This window comes from Microcebus murinus, chromosome 9 (assembly GCF_040939455.1).
Source record: "Microcebus murinus isolate Inina chromosome 9, M.murinus_Inina_mat1.0, whole genome shotgun sequence".
Lineage (NCBI taxonomy): Eukaryota > Metazoa > Chordata > Mammalia > Primates > Cheirogaleidae > Microcebus > Microcebus murinus.
Window position 1 is genome coordinate 26,939,668 of NC_134112.1, and position 10,651 is coordinate 26,950,318.

Here is a 10,651-nt window from a genome sequence, read left to right on the forward strand (position 1 = left end):
AACTCCAGCAGGGAGCCTGCAGGATGCTGCCACAGTGCTCGGGCCAGCATGAGTTCGCATCATCTGGGGCTGTAGCAGGAACAAAGAAATCATGGGACCTGCTGCAGATTTTGTCCAAGGGGAGAGTCCTTTGTTCTTTATAGCACAGGAGATGGCTCAACAGAATTTTCCAGGCAGAGGTCACTAGACTGTCTTCACTGGAGATGCTGTAGTTAAACAGCAATAGCCTGAAGCTGAAAACCCCCTTTAAAAGCACTGTATTTCTGCTTATAGTTAGGACAATGGTACTTTAAGATGAGAGTCTACCATTCTCCTCATTTGCAGGCAAATTAATAAACTTCTCTTTCCTTCTCCTCATACTGCTTGTCCTTGTTCTTCACTTGGTCTTGACAGTTTCCACTATTACAGCCTTTCTATCTGTAATAATGGAGCAATCTAGCTTCTTCACATTTGCTTTAATAGTATGTTATGTGTACTTGTTCTGGCCCGATCTGTCCTTTAACAAACACGTATAAATGCAACATTTACCTCAATACTTTTGCTAAAGAGTTGATCAAAAAGTCACAAAGCTCTGTGACCTTGGTGAGTCTTTGAGGCTCAGTTTCCTTATAAGAATGACATTAATATTATCTACTTCCTGTAGTTGATATGAAACCATGATAAGGCTGTAGTTTTGTTTGTTTGTTTTGAGCCTGGAAAAAAAATGTCTTCCAAAAGTTCCTAGTAGTTTTCTGTGTCTAGAAGTGGAGGAGCTATCAATTCATCTTTGGAGAAGTCTTCCTTTGTTTTAGAAGAAAAGGTACAGTAAAAATACAGTTTTATGATCTTATGGGACCACCATTGGATATGTGGTCCATCATTGACCAGAATAATGGTCAATTTAGTGTTCCTAGCATTTAGGATATAAGTTCTATTACTAACGCATTTAGTGTTCCTAGCATTTAGGATATAAGTTCTACTTATTTTATTTAACAAATATTCATGTATCACTTACTAGGTATCAGTTATTGGTCTAAGTGCTTTGTAAATATTCATTCAATCTTCATAACAGCCCCTACTATAGATGTGATGTAAAATTACTGGCTCGAGATCACATAGCTAATAGAGAGTAGACCAGGGTTCACACGCAGGCAGTCTAGCATCAGAGCCTGTGCACTTAACAACTCTGCCTATCCCAGACTCTCTGAGTGTGTAGTCTACCTTGTTCACCACCATATCCTAGCATCTAGGAAAATGCCTAGACTGTAGGAGGCACTCAAATATTGATTGAGCCAAGCTTCCTGGCACCATCCTAAAACACTTCATACATAACAACTAATTTAATCTTCTCAACAACCCTCTAATGCATAGATAATGTTATTAGACTGAGCATATGATTTACCACCCAAACCAGGACACTGTTAATCATAGTGGAAAAACAAGCATAAGCCAGGACTGTCCCAGGAAAGCAGGATGTGTGGTGACCTTTATTGTTATTACTGCTGCTGTATAGGTGATAAAACTGCAGCACAGGGAAGTTTACTTGCCAGGATCATATATTAGTAAATGATGACGATAGAATTGGAAACCAGATAATCAGATTTCAGAGGCTTCAGCAGTGAATCTATGCTATGGGGAAATGAAACTTAGAGAGGTGGAATGTTTACCTTAATGTCACAACCAGTAAGCCCCAAATCCCACGCTATTTCTATTATATAAACTTCCCCTTCTAAGGCATTTGTACCGAAGAGATCACTTATGACTCTCATTTGTCCTCCAAATCACTTTTGAAGAAAGAAGTTCTCTGGAGGAAATAAGCACTCTTATACTTGGGAATGTGTTTTGCTAAGAGCTTTGGGAAAATATTTAGGCAATATTTATTAAATATTAACTTATAAATATTTTGGGACTTACAGATATTTTTCTGTTATTAAGTTCTAATTTAATTTCCTGATGGTCAGAGAACATACTTTGTATGATTTTAATTCTTTTAAATGTATTAGGATTTTTTTATGGCCCAGAAAATGGTTTATCTTGGTGAATATTTCATGTGCACTTGAAAAGAGTGTGTATTCTGCTTAGACCAAGAAAAAAAGAGACTAGACCCAAGTAAATCAGAAACAAAAAAGGAGACATAACAATTGAGACCTCAGAAACACAAAAGAATCATTAGAAGCTATTATGAACAACTCTACATTGACAAATTGGAAAATCTAAAGAAATAGATAAATTCCTGGACACATATGACCTAAAAAGATGAAACCATGAAGAAATAGAAAACCTCAACAAACCAATAGCGAGTAGTGAGTAATGAGAATGAAGCTATAATAAAAAGTCTTCTATCAAAGAAAAGCCCAGAACCTGATAGATTCACTGCTGAATTCTACCAAACATTTAAGGGAGAACTAATGCCAATCCCACTCAAAGGTTTCAGAAAATCCAAGAGGAGGAAATACTTCCAAACTCTTTCTATGAGGCCAGTATTATCCACATACCAAAACCAGACAAGGACATGACAAAAACAGAAAACTACAAGCCAACATCACTGTTAAACATAAATGGAAAAATTCTCAACAAACTACTAGCAAACTGGATTCAGCAACACATTAAAAGAGTGTTCACCATGATCAAGTAGGATTCATCCCAGGGATGCAAGGACAGTCAAACATGCACAAATCAATAAAGGTGATACATCACATTAACAGAATCAAGAACAAAAATCATATGATTATTTCAATAGATGCAAAAAAAGCATTTGACAAAATTCAACATCCCTTTATGATAAAAACCCCCATCACAATGGTTATAGAAGGAAACATGCCTCAAAATAATAAAGGCCATATATGACAAACCCACAGCTAACATCATACTGAATGAGGAAAAATTGAATGCCTTTTCTCTGAAGACTGGAATAGACAAGGATGCCCTCTTTCACTAATTTTATTCAACATAATACTAGAAGTCCTGGCCAGAGCAATTAGGCAAGAGAAAGAAATAAGGGGTATCCAAATTGGAAAGGAAGAAGTCAAAGTAACCTGTTTGCACATGACATGGTCTTATACTTAGAAAAACCTCAAGACTCCACACAAAAAAACCTATTAGAACTGATAAACGAATTCAGTAAAGTTGTGAGATACAAAATCAACATACAAAAATCAGTAGCATTTATACATGCCAACAGCGAACAATCTGAAAAAGAAATCAAGAATGCAAATTGCTAGTAACATATATGCTATGATTCTATATTTATAAATATCAAACTATAAAACAACCTATACATTGTATATATGTATAAAGTTATATATGAACTATTAACTTTGGTTACCTTAGGTGTGAAGAATGGAGAGAAGTTGGGGAAGATTAATATTTGTTTATATATACATATATATTGGGGTTATTTCACTTATGAGCAAATACTTTTTTCTACAGTGAATATTGTTTTAAAAAATTAATTACTTTTTTTATAAAAATTATTGTTTTAGAGATAAGGTCTCACTCTGTCTCCCCAACCAGAGTGCAGTAGCCTGATCATAGCTCACTGTAACCTTGTACTCCTGCTAGGCTCAAGCAATCCTCCTGCCTCAGTTTCCCAAGAAGCTAATAGTACAGGCATACCCACCAGGCCCAGCAAATGTTTTAAAATTTTTTTGTAGAGACAGGGTCTCACTAATGTTGCCCAGGGTGGTCTTGAACTCCTAGTCTCAAGTGATCCTCCTGCCTCAGCCTCCCAAAGTGCTGGGACTGTAGGAATTAGCCACCACACCTGGTCTAATTAATTAATTTATTTTAGTTGACAAATAAAAATTGTATATATTTATAGTGTACAACATGTTTTGAAATATGTATACATTGTAGAATGGCTAAATCAAGCTAATTAACATATGCATTATTTCACATACTTATTTTTGTGGTGAGAACACAAAATCTACCCTCAGCAATTTTCAAGAATACAACATATTGTTATTATATAAATATAACCATATAGTATATATTAATAGTTATCATGTTGTACAATAGATCTCTTGAACTTATTTTTCCTATTCAACTGTATTTTTTTTATACTTTGGCCAACATCTAAACCCCCAAGCCCTACCCAGGCTCTGGTGACCACCATTCTACTCTTTGCTTCTATGATTAATATTTGTCTTTACAGTATGGAGATTTCTCAAAAAAGTAAAAATAGAATTACCACTCAATACAGCAATCCTATTCCTGGATATCTACCCAAAGGAAAAGAAATCAATATAGCAAAGGGATACCTGTACTTTGTTTATAGCAGCACTATTCACAATAGCAAAGATATGGAATCAACTAAAGTGTCCATCAATGGATGAGTGGATAAAGAAAATGGGGTACATATATACAATGGAATAACTATTCAGCCATAAAGAAGAATGAAATCCTGTCATTTGCAGCAACATGGATGGAAATGGAGGTCATTATCTTATGTGAAATAAGCCAGGCACAATAAGAGAACTGTTGCACATTTTCGCTTATATGTGGGAGCTAAACATTTTAAATATATGGAGGTAAAGAGAGGGAAAATAGATAACAGAGACTGGGCAGGCAGGGAGAAAAAAGAGAAGTGGGTTGAAGAGTACAAACAGAAGAAATAAATGCAGTGTTTGATAGCAGAGAAGGATGACTATACTTAACAAAAATGTATTGTATTTGGGTGATGGACACCCTGAACACCCTGACTTGATCACATTACATACATGTAACAAAAGTAATGTGCCCCATAAATTTGCACAAATAAAAAAATATATATTTGTTCTCATATACTATATGTGTGTGTATATATAATGTATATATTACAGTTGTTTCACTTGTGAGCAAATACTGCATTTTATAACTAAATTAGACTTTTAACATTTTTGACTTAATTATAGTGATTATCATTTATTTTTAATTACCACTTAGTAATTACATTTTTATAATTAAAAGTTTTTTTTAATTTCAGCATATTATGGGTATGCAAACATTAAGGTTACGTACATTGCCCTTGCCTCCCGTCTCCCCTCGAGTCAGAGCTTCAAGTGTGTCCAACCCCCAGATGGTGCCCATCACACTCATTATGTATGTAAATACACATCCCCTCCTCCCTGCTTCCACCTGCCTGACACCCGATAAAATGTTTTTTTGGTTTTTTTTTAACATTTTGGTTACATTTTATATCTTTGCCTCTCCCTAGCAAGGGTTAGGGGTATGCCCTTCCCCTCCACAATGCTCGCCACATCCCTCGATGTGGGCCTACCCCCAAACCCCTGAATCCCTGGTGAACACCACCACCCTTTGAGCACCATAGTGTTAATCAGGCAGTACCAATTTGATGGCGAGTACATGTGGAGCCCATTCTTCTGATCTTGTGTCACCTCACTTTGGATAATGGCCTTAAGCTCAATCCAGGATAATATAAGCTTGATGTCGTTTCTTAGAATTGAGTAATATTCCATTGTAAACATATACCAAATTTTAATTATCCACTCATGAATTGATGGACACTTGGGTTGTTTCCACATACTTGCAGTAGTGAATTGCGCTGCCATAAACATTCGGGTGCAGATGTCTTTATAATAGAATGTCTTATGCTCTTTTGGGTAGATGCCTAATCATGCTATTGCTGGGTCGAATAGTATTTCTATTTTTAGCTCTTTGAGTCTTGGTGGGCACTATAAGTGACACTCTCAGCGAAGAATGGGGTGGATGATGAAGAGGTAATGAGTAGAGTCTCTAAAAAACATGGTAGCATGAGAAAGGCTGTAGTGGTTCTCAGAGCCACTGACTCAGGTCCCCAGGCCCTGGGCCTGAAGAGTCAGTGGGAAATGCTGGTTCGCTTCTGCTCTGTTTCCCCATCACTGGAACCTTGGCAGGCAATGATCTACCACAGTGATATGGGGAAGTGTCCTTGGCAGAGAGCACTGTGCCTGGCTCATGGATAACCCCATGCTAGTGCCGTGTGGATGGAAGAAGAGAGAGGCTGTGTGGCTGTGAGGGGCAGCAGTGGTGTAACAGAATAACCTCTGAGCTTGGAGCAAAAGATCCAGCGTCCAAGCCCACCTGCTACTTATTAGTTGTGTAACCTTGGGCAATTGCTTAACCTGGCTAAGCTTTCTTATCTATTAAATGGGACTAATTACACTCATTTTATAAACCTGTGAACATTAAGTGAGATAAGACATATGGGAGCCCAAACATGTTGAAGCACTTGTCAAGATTCAAATTTTTAAAATGACTTTGGAAGAGAATTTTCATCCTACAGTAATAAAAGTGAGTCACTAAAAAATATATTAGGATTGGTCAAATTGACTCTACAATTTTGGAGTGAGCAGGAAAAATTTATAAGCTTTCTGTGTTCTGATTGTTTTAAAGGTATCTCTAAGTCCTGGCTCCTACTTCAAGAAAGAAAACTAGAAATCACAAATAATGCATTATAAAGATTACAGTACATGAGGCAACAGATGACAGTCAAGGAAAAGCTCTGGCTCTGCATCAAACGGTTGGCAAAGTAAATGTACATTTATGTGTTACATGATAAAATAAAATTTTGAAGATATGTTTGATTTTAGTGATTCTCCCTTTTAAATTTTGATCAGCTGACCAACTATAGGTCCTGATTATTATATTTATATAATTATGCATATAATTATAACATAAACAGAAAATGCTTATTTATGTTAAATGTAAATAACATAAATATAATTATAATGAATAATGAATAAATATAATAAATATAATTATAATGAATAATCTATAAATATAAATGTAATTACAATGAATAATGTATAAATATAATAAATATAATTCAGTATATTAATATGAACTATTATGTAATACACATATAATATAGATTATATTATAGATCAGATAAGAAGTTTCTTCAGAATGATCTAATTTTCTCCAGGGAAGTATTGCCAATATCTGTGTGTCTTCTCAGAACACAGACTATGAGATTGTTACACAGAGGAGTGTACTTGTGATATTTGCAACTTTCCTATGAAAAATTTATCTGTAAAAATATCATGCTGCTTATTTTTTAATATTTATATTAAAGAAGAAAATGTTACTCGTCATTGTTTTTCTGAGCACTATGACTGGGTGATTCTTTTTTCCTCACATTTTCTGCCCTGAAGAAAGCATTTAAAGGGATCAAAACACTTTCCCAAGGCCGGGCGCGGTGGCTCACGCCTGTAATCCTAGCACTCTGGGAGGCCGAGGCGGGCGGATTGCTCCAGGTCAGGAGTTCGAAACCAGCCTGAGTGAGACCCTGTCTCTACTATAAATAGAAAGAAATTAATTGGCCAACTAATATATATAGAAAAAAATTAGCCGGGCATGGTGGTGCGTGCCTGTAGTCCCAGCTACTCGGGAGGCTGAGGCAGAAGGATTGCTTGAGCCCAGGAGATTGAGGTTGCTGTGAGCTAGGCTGATGCCATGGCACTCACTCTAGCCTGGGCAACAGAGTGAGACTCTGTCTCAAAAAAACAACAACAAAAAGAAACCACTTTCCCTTTTTGGAACAAATGTTCACATTGACAGAGGCTCAGTGTGGCCTGGAGTGGAGACAGTCCCGCCCCCTTGTCCCACCCATATGCCAGGGTTCTGGTGCTCTGGGCTACTTGGGTAATTATGACTGGCTCTTTCAGGCTGGAGCAGAGCAGATGACGTCAGGGTAATGTTTGGTTCTGTGTTTTGTCTGGAAGAAAGGGATCCTAGCCCCCTTTTGGCTAGTCTCTGTCTCAGGGTATCCTGAAACTTCAATCTCATTTCATAGATAATAATGACAAGGATGACAACAATGATGAAAGGTCTGTCCCAGAAAGACGAAGCTTCTCCCATTTCAGCAGATCATAAAATAGATGCTGAGAGTTATACGGCAGTTTCAGTTTTCCACTTAGTTAATTTTATTTGCCACAGCTGTGCTCACCTCCAAGGAAAAATTATGACTAAAAAAATAACAGCAAAGAAAATGTTATTATGGTTGGTTCTTGAGGAGCAAGATTCATTTCATTAGTCATTTTTGCGTTGAGAGAAATTTTGGTTGATAGTCTCATTTTGTAAGGTCTACCTCTATTAGCCATAGATTTCTCCTCCTTGATCTGAAAATCTCCAGTAAAAAGAAAAGACACTCTGTGCTATAGCCTGTTGTAAAATGTTTTATTTTCACAAAGCATCATATTTTACATAAAATATTGGGAAAGACTTTAGCAGAGGGAGTACAAGGCTGCCTTCAAAATGGCACCTCCTAAAACTGCTCCCTCAAATCAAATTTTTCGGGCCCTGTTGAAAATCTCTGTGGGTTTGGCACTGTGGGCATCCATTTTTAAACGTCTCTCTTGGCTTCTCTTTTCTTCTCTCTGCTTCTTTAATCACTCTGAGTTCCCTCCCTTCCCCGCTTCTCATCCCAATCCCTAGCCTTGGGTGGTCCCTAACATTCCTTCTCTCGCCTCTTCCTCTGTTATGCCCAAACCCTTCGCATCTGCCAACTTAAGTGACACATCTAACTGATGCTTCATGAGTAGGAGAAGCTCATAATGTTGTGAATGATTGAACAACCTCTAAATCTCCTAAATGATTATTTCCTCTCACCCAGTCCAACCTCCATTCCCTCGGCTCTTTCACACTTGGCGTGTCTGACCTACTTCTCTCCCTAGCTCCTGCTTCTCCCAACCTGTCCACATTGTTTTTTCCTTCCCAGATTCCACAAATGAGAATGTTCTTTGTTTTCTCTCTGTTTGGGGAAAGTCCCCCATCTTATCTGTGTCTGTCCAATGAGCCAGGTACAGGGCCAGGATCTTCTGGCTCTGGGTCCAATGGGACTCTGCATCTAGCAGTCTCTCCATCACCCGTCCCATGGCGCCTGACCTCCTGGGACAATCTTCATCAGGCCCTCATGACACTGGGTTGTCCACATGTCATCCATCCTGTACATTGCTCCTCTTCCTTCATCACCTCCTTCCTCTACAGCAAACAGAATTGTAGGCCCAGGACAGTCTTTATAGATTAGATAGTTCAACCCACTCACTTTAGAGAGAGAAGATGAAGGTCCAGGGAGGCAAAATGATTTGTTCACACAGCTAACCACTCGTTCCCTATGCAAGAGCTTTCAGGGACTCGCTATTCTCTGCTTCATGGCTGCTCAACTCTATATTACTTTCCTTTCTCCTATTCCTCCTCATTTGTTCCCCAGGGGTCATTTTCTTGCCCCAAGCCCATAATGAAGCAGATATAAAATTAAAAAAACGTGTCCACCTAGGTACTAGAAAACGATTCTATTTTTCTGCTGGGCGGGGTGGCTCACGCCTGTATTCCTAACACTCTGGGAGGCCGAGGCAGACGAACTGCTGGAGGTCAGGAGTTCGAAACCAGCCTGAGCAAGAGTGAGACCCTGTCTCTACTATAAATAGAAAGAAATTAATTGGCCAACTAATACATATAGAAAAAATTAGCCGGGCATGTTGGCGCACACCTGGAGTCCCAGCTACTTGGGAGGCTGAGGCAGCAGGATTGCTTAAGTCCAGGAGTTTGAGGTTGCTGTGAGCTAGGCTGATGCCACGGCACTCACTCTAGCCAGGGCAACAAAGTGAGACTCTGTCTCAAAAAAAAAAAAAAAAAAAAAGATTCTCTTTTTGGAGAGAAAGTTATAGGGCCAGATTTTAACTTCTAGAATACCAGAGAAAAAAGGTCTGGGGAAGGGAGAAGACAGTAACTGAGGGAGACCATCTGAGAAATGAGAACTATTACATTCGAAAGGTGGAGGAGAAGCTGCTATCACAGAGCAGAAGAGATGCTACGGGCAAATCACGTGTAGTGTCTCCTCTCCCAGCTTGCGTATCATATACCTCCAGGCCTTTCTCGTACCTTCTTGTCTCACCTCTGTACTCTAGCCATTGCTCCAGCAAGCCATGCAGGTATGAGCTTGTTTCTCTTGCTTTCTGCGCTGGGCTTCTTTGATACCACCTGGGGCGACCACTCTGCCATTCGGACACTTGGGCAGACCTGGAGTTAACAGTTTAGGGAGCCACCCTGACCCCAAGAGAATGAGAGGACGGTGCACAAATACAGTCCTCTTCATCTTTACAGCAGATGATTCTGAGACACATGTCACATAGCTCCCCCGAGGTCCCCAGCAGGATGCCCTGGCCTCAGTTCCCTAAGTGGTGGTCATCTTGATAATATGCTTCACTCTCCCCAGTCCCTCCCTCTCCCATTTGGAACCACTTCCAAAGAGAAACCATCTTCCTGCAAGCCTTTGCCTGAGGCTCTACTTTTAGGGGAAATTCAGACTAAGACACCTTCTCAGACCAGGTATGGTGGCTCACACCTGTAATCCCAGCACTTTGGGAAGCCAAGGTGGGAGGATCACTTGAGGCTAGGAGTTTGAGACCAGCCTGAGCAACACAGCAGGACCCATCTCTAAAAAAAAAAAAAAAAAGACACTCTCTCAGCTCTGACTACTCATCACCTGTCACCTGTGGAAATCTGCTGTTCAACAGTCTGAACACTTATAAGACCCACACACAGAGGGATGGACCTTGTCTTCCACATGTGTCATAGCACCAGATATGACACCAGGCATAGGGAAAGTGCACAGTAATTCTGAGTTTTAAATTGACCCTTTGCTATATAATGTCTTACAGGGTAAAGAAGACAACTTTTGAAGAATGTAAGC